This window comes from Callorhinus ursinus, unplaced genomic scaffold, assembly GCF_003265705.2.
Source record: "Callorhinus ursinus isolate GAN/ISIS: 27379988/994484 unplaced genomic scaffold, GSC_fseal_2.0 scaffold4, whole genome shotgun sequence".
NCBI lineage: Eukaryota > Metazoa > Chordata > Mammalia > Carnivora > Otariidae > Callorhinus > Callorhinus ursinus.
The window spans coordinates 133,570,342-133,580,450 of NW_027397066.1; the positions used below are offsets into that span (position 1 = coordinate 133,570,342).

Consider the following 10,109-nt stretch of genomic DNA (forward strand, 5'->3'; position numbering starts at 1 on the left):
GGAAAATCCCAATCTAAAGAGATTAATTCAAAATTCACTTGCCATATTGGTTGACAAATAATTTCAATTTAAATATAAGAAGTTTATACTTTTTACCATGAAAGACTGAAGTAAAAACACCAACATGGTAAAACTGAACAGTCAGGATAATTGCCCCTGCAGTCAGAATGCATGAGAGAGATTCGTGCTGAGCCACTTAGTGAGCACCTTGGATTAATTCCTTAACTTTCTGGACTTCAGGGTCCTCATCTGTAAAAATGGGAATGACAATAATAATACCTGTATCACTGAATTGGGAGGATTTTGGAAAAGTGCTTGGTTTATGGCAAACTCTCAACTCATATTTAATGGCCTATCTGAATATTGAATTCAGTTCATAAATAATGTTGGTCCAAAAGACTAAGCATAGACTCCAAAAAACTCCCCAAAAATTAAAAAATCATTTTTTTATTCAGACCTACTGAATATTCAGTATGACTTTTAGAGGAAAAAATTACCTCTACACCATGAGAAGAATAAATATGAGAATTTTTTATAGCATACATTTATTCATCCACAGTTTTGGATGAGAGTGGAAGAAATTTAAGAGAAAAGATGTTTAATGTTCATATGTAATTAGTTTTGTCAGAACACAGAAGTAATTAAAATATAATTTTTATACAAGTTTTATAAAATACAAGTCTTTCCAATGGTCATAAATCTGTTTTCATTATAGACTTAAAGCTTGGGGTTTTTTTTAATTCAGACAAGTAAGATTTGATTTAATAATAAAAGTTTTAATTGTTCGGGGCGCCTGGGTGGCTCAGTCGGTTAAGCGACTGCCTTCGGCTCAGGTCATGATCCTGGAGTCCCGGGATCGAGTCCCGCATCGGGCTCCCTGCTCAGCGGGGAGTCTGCTTCTCCCTCTGACCCTCTTCCCTCTCGTGCTCTCTATCTCTCATTCTCTCTCTCTCAAATGAATAAATAAAATCTTTAAAAAAAATAAGTTTCTTTAAAAAAAAAAAAAAAAAAGTTTTAATTGTTCTATCAGGGTAATATCTGACATTCCAACCACATTGCTTTCAAGAATTTCTGCCTTTTAACTACTGGGTATTTACCCCAAAGACACAAATGTAACCCGAAGGGGCACCTGCACCCCAAAGTTTATAGCAGCAATGTCCACAATAGCCAAACTATGGAAAGAGCCCAGACGTCTATCGACAGATGAATGGGTAAGGAAAATGTGGTGTATACAGTGGAATATTAAAAAAAAAAAATGAAATCTTGCCATTTGCAATGACATGGATGGAACTGGAGGGTATTATGTTGAGCAAAATTCGTCAGTCAGAGAAAGAAAATTATCATATGGTTTCACGCATATGTGGAATATAAGAAATAGCCAGAGGATTATAGGGGAAGGAAGGGAAAAACTGAATGGAAAGAAATCAGAGGGGGAGACAAACCATGAGAGACTCTTAACTATAGGAGACAAACTGAGGGTTGTTGGAGGGGAGGTGGGTAGGGGTATGGGGTAACTGGGTGATGGGCATTACGGAGGGCACATGATATGATAAGCACTCGGTGTTATATGCAACTGACGAATTACTGAACTCTACACCTGAAACTAATGAGGTACTATATGTTGAATAATTGAATTTAAATTTTAAAAAGAGCACCTGCACAGGCAAAGTCTTTTTCATTCTCCCAGATAATGAACGTAGAACCCTTGATTGCCTCAGCTAATTCCGCGATGCTTTCCAGTACCACTCATGGCCAGTCTCACCTCTGCTCCAATTGGTTGGTGACCTGGGCCCAGCAATGGTCATTCAGCATGTCTCCTGCTCTTCCTCACCTCAACTAGACACACTCTCTGGGGAGACTCCAAGACATAGGGGAAAAGTACACAGGTGAAAGGAGAAACCAGACAAATTCAGTCCATATAATTTAAAGATCCCTTGCCCTTGACAATGGATTTGTCATCTTCTCCTTGTACTCACATACATACATACCTGCATATAAACTGTCTTCGAGAAAAACCACATGATGTTCAGTTTTTTTATGACTTCCTTCTCTGTCCAAGGCCCTCCTCTATCACTTACAGCCCAGGAAAAACACAAACTAAGGTTCTTATGTCCCCACTGTTCCAACCCACCACCACCCAGATCCACTTGATATCCCAAGGGGCCTCGGGGCACAAGTGGGGAGAAGCCAGTCCACATTCCCGTGCTCTGATCACATTCCCCTCAACGGTGCCCCTTGGCCTACAGCCGCAGGGGTGAACAACTGGAGTTCAGGTGGGGCTCAGGTGACCCATTTAGGGAAGATGCCTGAGCAGCCATTCAAAGCAGGCTTGGGGCGTGAAAGCAAGCCCATGCATTTGCACAGGGAATCCCATGGTCCCCAAGAGCCTGGAGTGGGTGTGGGAGTGGGGAAGGCAGGAGAACTGAAGCTTCTGGTTTGCGGGTGGCCCAGCCCAATGAGGCAGTGGTATCTGGAGGACGGGGCACCCAGAGCAGGGGGTCCAGCTGCCCAGCTCTAAGGGTGATACTGCCCCACTGTAAAACTCTTATTAAGGAACCATAAGAAAAATGTATTTAACTATTTAGATACTTCCAGTAAGAAACCTGGTTCTCTCTGTAACTGACGTAAATTACTTGGAAAAAAAAAATCAGACTCATGAATTTAGTGACAACAAGTAATTTTCTGTTAAAAAAAAAAAAAAAAAAACCTGAAGACTTCAGCAGAAAAGTTTTCCCCCCACTGGTCAAGTGGGTTTCTGGCAGACAGGGACTGAAATAACAAAGAGATGTCTGGAGAACAGATTACAAGAACATGAATGCAACAAAGCGTGCTTCTTGAAAAACAAAATATTGGAAATCCATTCTAACCATTATTTGTTTATAAGAGATACAGTTATATTTGTCTGCAATGAATTGGTTCCCAAGTTCGAGTCCTATGATTGGGCTCAGACATCCAGCAGATGTCCTCACATGGAAGTAAGCCCCGAAGGGGTAGTTTATGCAACCATAAGGTGTCACAGGAACATAAAGCAATGCTGTCTGCCAAGGGGTTCCTTCAATTCATTTCACCTCACACCCTTGCTCAAACTTCACTAACATGTAAGTTTGTCATGTGGAAATAAAAGGAAATCTTCCAGAGAAAAATCTGACCATCTCCTGCCAAGCTAATTCCTTACTAGATTTGTTTATATGCATTTGCAGCTGACTAAAAGGCACTTTATTATTTCTTTCAGAGAGCAGAGCTTCTTTTGGAAAAGAACAATCTGAAAATGGTTTTTATAAATTAACAAGATCTTTTTATTGTCTTGGGTCAGTAACAAACTGGAGAGATTTGTTTACATGTTTCTCTTATTACGTTCTTCAATAAAATTCGCAAACCAGACAGGAAGCTTAGCTTCATTAACGCATGACAAAGGGAAAAGTGTCATACCTGAAACAAACTTGGGAAAGCGTCCAAAATGCAGTATAATTTTGCAATGTATTACAGTGACAGCAAAAGACAAAAACTAGGTTTGATTTAAAGTCACAACAGCAACACAGACTGTTATTTCACACAGAAAACTTATCTTCAGAAGGAGAGATAGAGAGAAGGACTGAGTTTTCAAAGAGAAAAATGATCAAAAATTACCTTTAAACTCCAGCTGGACGTGCATAATGCTTGTGTATAACATTAATTCCAGCAGAAATTTAAATGAATCTTACCAGAAAATTGGCAACATAGAGACATGAGAATGAAGTATAAAATATTAGGTGTTTGATTTGTGCAGGAATTTGACTTGTTCTGAGACTGAAAAAGATATACGACTTAAAAAAGTATTAAGAGTTAGTGAGAAGGTCTCTTTGTACGGAGAAGTGATTATGTCAACTGCTTAGGAAAAAAATCAGGTATATGCTTTAAGGAATTGGGATTTGTTTAAAAGGTCTTAGGTAGCAGTTGTTATGCTGAAATGAGACAAAATGCACAATGCCCTGAGAATTACAGAACCAAACCTCATTGGTGCCCTTCCCACACTGTCAGCACCTTGACTCTTAACCAGAACTGCTCCTTTGGAATGTAAAGCACACACACCAAGGAGGAATCTCAACTGCAAATATCATCCTCCCCCACCTATATCCTGATACCCCAAAATATGTCCCTTTCACAAATAGAAGAAACTTCTGCCCCAGGAAAAAGCCACTCAGGCAAACTTGAAACAGTAAGTGGCTGCAAAACAATAGTTTTTGTCAATGAATAATTATTTCCAATAAACTCTGGTTGATAATTATCCTCTATATATGTATCCTTCTTTTACAAGCAATAGTCTGTCCAGTTAGTCCAGAGAGATGCTAGTGGAGGCAGTGTACAGGATTGTTTGCTTGGAGGGGCAGGCAGCAAGGTAGAAGGGCTAGCCGAGGCGTCTTTGATCAGAAAGGTGATCAGCACTGCGAAAGCCCCCGGGGACCATTGGTTTCTGCAGTCAAGCTGGGTGAGATGACAGGACCATTTACATTTCAGCACAGCCAGGCGTGGACCCCTCCTGTGGATAGCTGGTGCCGGGGGCAGGGGGTGGGTGGAGCAGCAGAGGAAGCCAAACAAGCTCTTATAAACATGGGTGAAATTCTGTCAGCTGCAGGCCGTGACTTCACCAATGCAGTAAAAACAACTGTTTTGCTGGCTGACGTGAATGACTCCAAGACTGCCAATGAAATGGACAAACAGCACTTCAAGAGTCGTTTTCCTGTAAGAGCTGCTCACCAGCTTGCTGCTTTGCCCAAAGGAGGCCACGTGGGGACTGAAGCAGTGGCTGACCAAGGACCTTTCACAACGGCATCACTCTAAGTGGGTTCGGCAGTATTTAGTCTGGAGTTCTAATAATATTTTTAAATTAACAACTTAATTTTTACAATTGATGTTGGAAAGTGTACGACTGACTAAAACATTGGAAGTTATTATGGAAATACCATATAATAAGGGGACTTGAGCATGAATTAAAGATCAGATGACAAATCCAGGTACTAGCGTTACAAATCACGCTGACGCACACTCATGTTACTGGATGTGGGAAAGGAGACACGCGTCACGTATTTACTCAAATAAATAAAAGTAAAGGGAAATAACATGTAGGAGAAATGAGTCACTGTTTCTGATAAATAATAAAGAGCACACCTAATATTTAGCTCTCACATCAGCTATATAATTCTGCTTTTACTTGAGGAAAATTCAAGTGTTGAAGTTTGAATGGTAGAGGTAAAGGAGAAAAAAAGTGGACCAAAATTTTAATAGATCATATGTTTCTAATGGAAATAAAATAGACACGCAGATTTAAATAAATGGATGGATGGATGGATGGATGGATGGATGGATGAATGAAAGCAATAGTCTTCGGCTTCTGGCCAAGATGGAATAACAGATAAGATTTATCCTCCTGCCTAGAGCAACAAAGAATACCAAATGAAATATTTGGAACAATGGTTTTAAAGACACTGAACCTCAGACAGCGAAGGACAGTGATCCCTAAGAGATAATAAATGACACTGGGACTATCCAGTTTACTGCTTCAAGAGTTTCCAGACCCCGATGCAGGAAGGCCCAGCCTGAGGGCAAGGTGTCCCTGAGTTAGGGACATGCAAGCGAGACCTGGGGAGACAAAGGAGGCTAGAACTGGCAATGTAGAGAGTTAAAACTGCCTGGAGAGAGAAACCTGGGAATGTGCGGACGGTCCTTTACAAGTACTCAGCCAAGTACTGACCAGCACCTGCATTTGGAAAACAGTGTGAGGCCAGGGAAAGAACCACCCGGAAGGATTAAAGGGAACAGCACTTGCTGCACTCCCAAGACCTGGAGCAGTGTCTGCTCCCACCAGCCAGAGTGCAATGCTTCCTAATGCATGGGGCATCAGAAGAGCTTTGCCTCCATCTTGGGGAAAAAATAGCCTTAGACTATCTGCTCCTTTGATCCTACAAGACCTGAAGGAATCCAAATCCAGGCAGTAAAAATTGTTAGATCAAAGTATGCACATTTTACATTTTGATATACCACTACCTATTTGGCCTCTAAAAAGTTTGTCAACTTACACTGTCCATTTTTTTTTTCACAGAGTTGCCATCAAGGGATTTACTTATTTGTCAATCTGATGAGTGAAAATATTCATCTTCATGGCTTAACAAACTCCCTTGTTCTTTATCAAGTCTTTAATCTGACGTGGCTACCCCCATGAATTGCTGGCTCTTACTACACTCTACTGACAGCCCTGCACCTCGTTCAGTCCAGTCCTTATGGTCTAAACCTCATGCCAACACGCACATGTATCAGGAGCCCTGTTTGTAGGACAGCCGCCCTCTCCTATGAAAGAGAATTCAGATTCCAGTTACTGGCATTTTCTTCCATTTCTCAAACAAAAGGCAATCCAGTTGACCCTTGAACAACACAGGTTTGAACTGCCCAGATCCACTTACATATGGATTTTTTTTAATAAATTCAATACAATACTGTATATGTATTTTCCTTTCCTTACGAGTTTTTTTTCTTTTCTCTAGCTTACTTTTTTGTACTAATACAGTATATAATACATACAACATACAAAATATGTGTTAATCAACTGTTTATGCTATGGGTAAGGCTTCCCGTCAACAGTAGGCTATAAGTTAGTAAAGTTTTGGGGGAGTCAAAGGTTATAGTGGATGGAGTTGGTATCACTAACCCTCATATTGTTCAAAGGTCAACCGTATATTAAAAGTTCACCTTACTGGATTTGAGTTCTATTTTACTAGTGGGTTCAGAATAAAATAATGCATAAGAATGCATCCTTCAGAGGCTGATAGATTTGAACTCAAATGTCATCTTATAAGTTACTAATTTCACCCTAAGCAAGATAGGTTGATTTCCCTTAACTTGTTTCCTCATCTGAAAAATGAAAAGGTTAACATACACTTTTAAAGGGTTTTTTGTGAGGCATAAGGGAGATAATAAAGGGAATGTCATTATGGAAACAGTGAAGATATGTGTTCCTCAATTAAGAGATCACCCCGTGTGTTCTAACTTTAAAAAGTAAACTATAATCAATTTATACTGAAATTGCCTTCATTAAACTTTGAAGAATTTCAGAATAAGAAACAAAGGTGCTGGTAGGAAAATCAGCAATTGATTGTTGGCTTTATTTCACTCACAAACTTAAGGACAACCAAACAAGTTACAAAGTTACAAAAAGTTACAAAGATCATCCCCAAAATAAAGAAACCACTTGATCACAAGGAAAAAAAGCACTGTCACTGTGGTAGTTTTCTTACCTCTGCTGTAACAAATTACCACAAATTTAGTGGTTTAAACAACACAAAAACACAAATTTCTTTTCTGATAGATCTGGAATTTAGCAGTCTGAAAAAAAATTACAGAGGATTAAAATCCAGATATTGGCAGGGCTGACATTCCTTGGATGTCCTAGGAGAGAATATTGTTTCAAGCCTTTCCAGCTTGTAGAGGCTGCCACATGGCTTGGCTTCTAGCTGCTTCACTCCAGCTACATGCTCCCATAGCCATTCAACACTGATCTCCGGCCTCCCTCCTATACAGACCCTGGTGATGACATCAGGTGCACCTGATAATTCAGGATGATTTCACCTTGAGATCTTCCATTTATTGCATCTGCAAAGTCCTTTTGCCATATAAGGTAACATTCACAAGTTCCAGGGGTTAGGACGTGGACATCTGGTGGGGGGAGGAATTTTTCAGCCTGCCACAGTAAACAATGCAAACACACTTAACGATTCAGGCAACTACATAAAGAATACTCCACTGAATCATGCAAATCAACAGATTACGAACCACTGATCCTTCAACGTTTCTTCTTCCATAAAACCTGCCCGACTCCCTTCAATACGTTGTGGACATTTGTGTTCAAGGCTGACTATGTGTGTGATAGCATGTGTGGCAAACAACAAAAGAAATCTTGGTAGAGCCTCTACCATGTGCTATGCACTGTTAGGGCACTGAGGATACAGCAGTGAGCAAATCAAAATCTCTGCCTTCATGGAGCTTTCATTCTAGCAGAGGGAGAGCAGTGTTCCAGGAACTTTTTAAGTGCCACCACCAAGGTATGTCTTGGTTGAAAGGTAGTGAGGTTCACACATTCTGTATTACTTTACTTTAAAGATCTGGACAATATTAAATTTATGACTTCCAAGGTAACTGCCTGACAAGGGCTAGCACAAAAATATTAGGACTTACTGTAAAAAATAAAATAACCTTACATCTGAAGAGGCGAGCTGTTGAATTCTCTGGTCAAGTGTAGAAAAAAAAAATTCAAAATTTGAATGAATTCCAGAAGCAATGAAGAGTTGGCTGCAGGTTAAATAGAGGATTTAGTTAGTTTCTCTTCCTCATTATGAGGAAGAGAAACTATTAGCGCCTTTTGTTTCCATTTTATAACTCAGTTTCAGGTACAAACAGACTCTTAAGATATAAACAGAGTATTTTGTGTGAAGGTGTAAAAATGGCCTTATTTTTCCTGCCAAATTTTACATTACTTAAAACAGGAAAACAGAGAATCCTATGTCCTCTGGTTACTTGAAACTCACATTTGGTTGATGTAAAATGGTTAACTGAAAAAAAAAAAAACATCATTAAAGGAAAAAATGAGAGGCTGACTCAACGGGACAATTAGCTTCTTGGTACAAAACAACTTTAGTTTATTATTATCCTGTTATATTTTCCAATAACCCTTGTCCTCTTTCTCTTAATAGCCTATCTCTCTTGAGCTTTCTCCTCCTATTTAGTGCTCCTTGATTAGGGTTGTGTTGTTTTTTTTTGGTTTTGTTTTGTTTTTTACTTATCTGCATGAAATTATATAGAGAGGCATTCAGTATCATCTTAGCTCTCCTCTATGCCTCATCAAGAAACCAAAAAAGAACAACTGTTTGTTTGTTTTTAAGATTTTTATTTATTTGACAGAGAGAGACACAGCGAGAGAGGGAACACAAGCGGGGGGAGTGGGAGAGGGAGAAGCAGGCTTCCCACTGAGTCAGGAGCCTGATGCGGGGCTCGATCCCAGGACCCTGGGATCATGACCTGAGCCGAAGGCAGACGCTCAAGGACTGAGCCACCCAGGCGCCCAGGACAACTGTTTTCAGCATATCAAAGTTTAAAAGTTTTTCTAGAAAAAGTAAGTCCCCTTTCAAGCCCTCAAGAAAACCTTCTGCTGAGTTGACAGAGAGGACCTATAAAGAACACATGGGGGGTGCCTGGGTGGCCCAATTAGTTAAGTGCCTTCAGCTCAGGTCATGATCTCAGGGTCCTGGGATTCAGCTCCCCAGTAGGCTCCCTGCTTCTCCCTCTCCCTCTGCCCCTCCCTGCTAGTGTGCTCTTTCTCTCTCTCTCTCTCTCTCTCAAATAAATAAAATCTTAACACACACACACACACACACACACACACACACACACACACGAGAGAGAGAGAATGAGACACACCTGAAGGCAGCACGTCAGCAATCACCAGTGGGATCAATACATGTATCAGGGTTTAATCGGGGAACCAAGACTACAATGACTAATATGGAATGAGGGCTTCGTTTTAGGGATTGAAATCTAATTGTGGGAGAAGATGGGTAAAGAAAACTCCAGAAGGGAGGGGAAGCATCCCTAACCAGGAACAACAGGGAAAGCTGGTGAAGAAGTCTATGCCAGCCTGCTGTGTCTCTATCTGCTGGCCAGGCCCAAGTTGTTACAGGTCAGCTAGGTCAGAGGCAGTGGAAAAAATCTCGCCACAGAGCTGGACAAATCAAGGAAAAACTAGAACCCATGAAGACCAGCCGGGACTCACAAAATCTCTACCTTCCAAATCTTGTACTCATCTCTCCTGTGCCCAACCCTCACCCAGAATCATACAGGAAAGGTGATTCCAACGCAATTTTCTCTCATGTATTTAATTTATTTGATCTTATTTCCCATGTCTATTATACATAAATTCTTATTTGGTCCCCTTTCCTATCCTAACATCTCCCAAATCCTCCAAATGAATGCTTCCAAACGGTAGTACATGTAAGAATCACCTGAGAATCTTCTTAAAAAGTAGATTCCAATTCAGTAGGGCCAGGATGGCTCGAGATTCTGCATGTTTGACGTGCCCTGTCCTTACA

General features: G+C 40.5%; 1 pseudogene; it reads left to right on the top strand.

The window, feature by feature from the left end:
- The first annotated feature begins 4,129 nt into the window (after window positions 1-4,129).
- LOC112825789 (2-iminobutanoate/2-iminopropanoate deaminase pseudogene) lies at window positions 4,130-4,818 on the top strand (annotated as a pseudogene).
- Window positions 4,819-10,109: the final 5,291 nt, after the last annotated feature.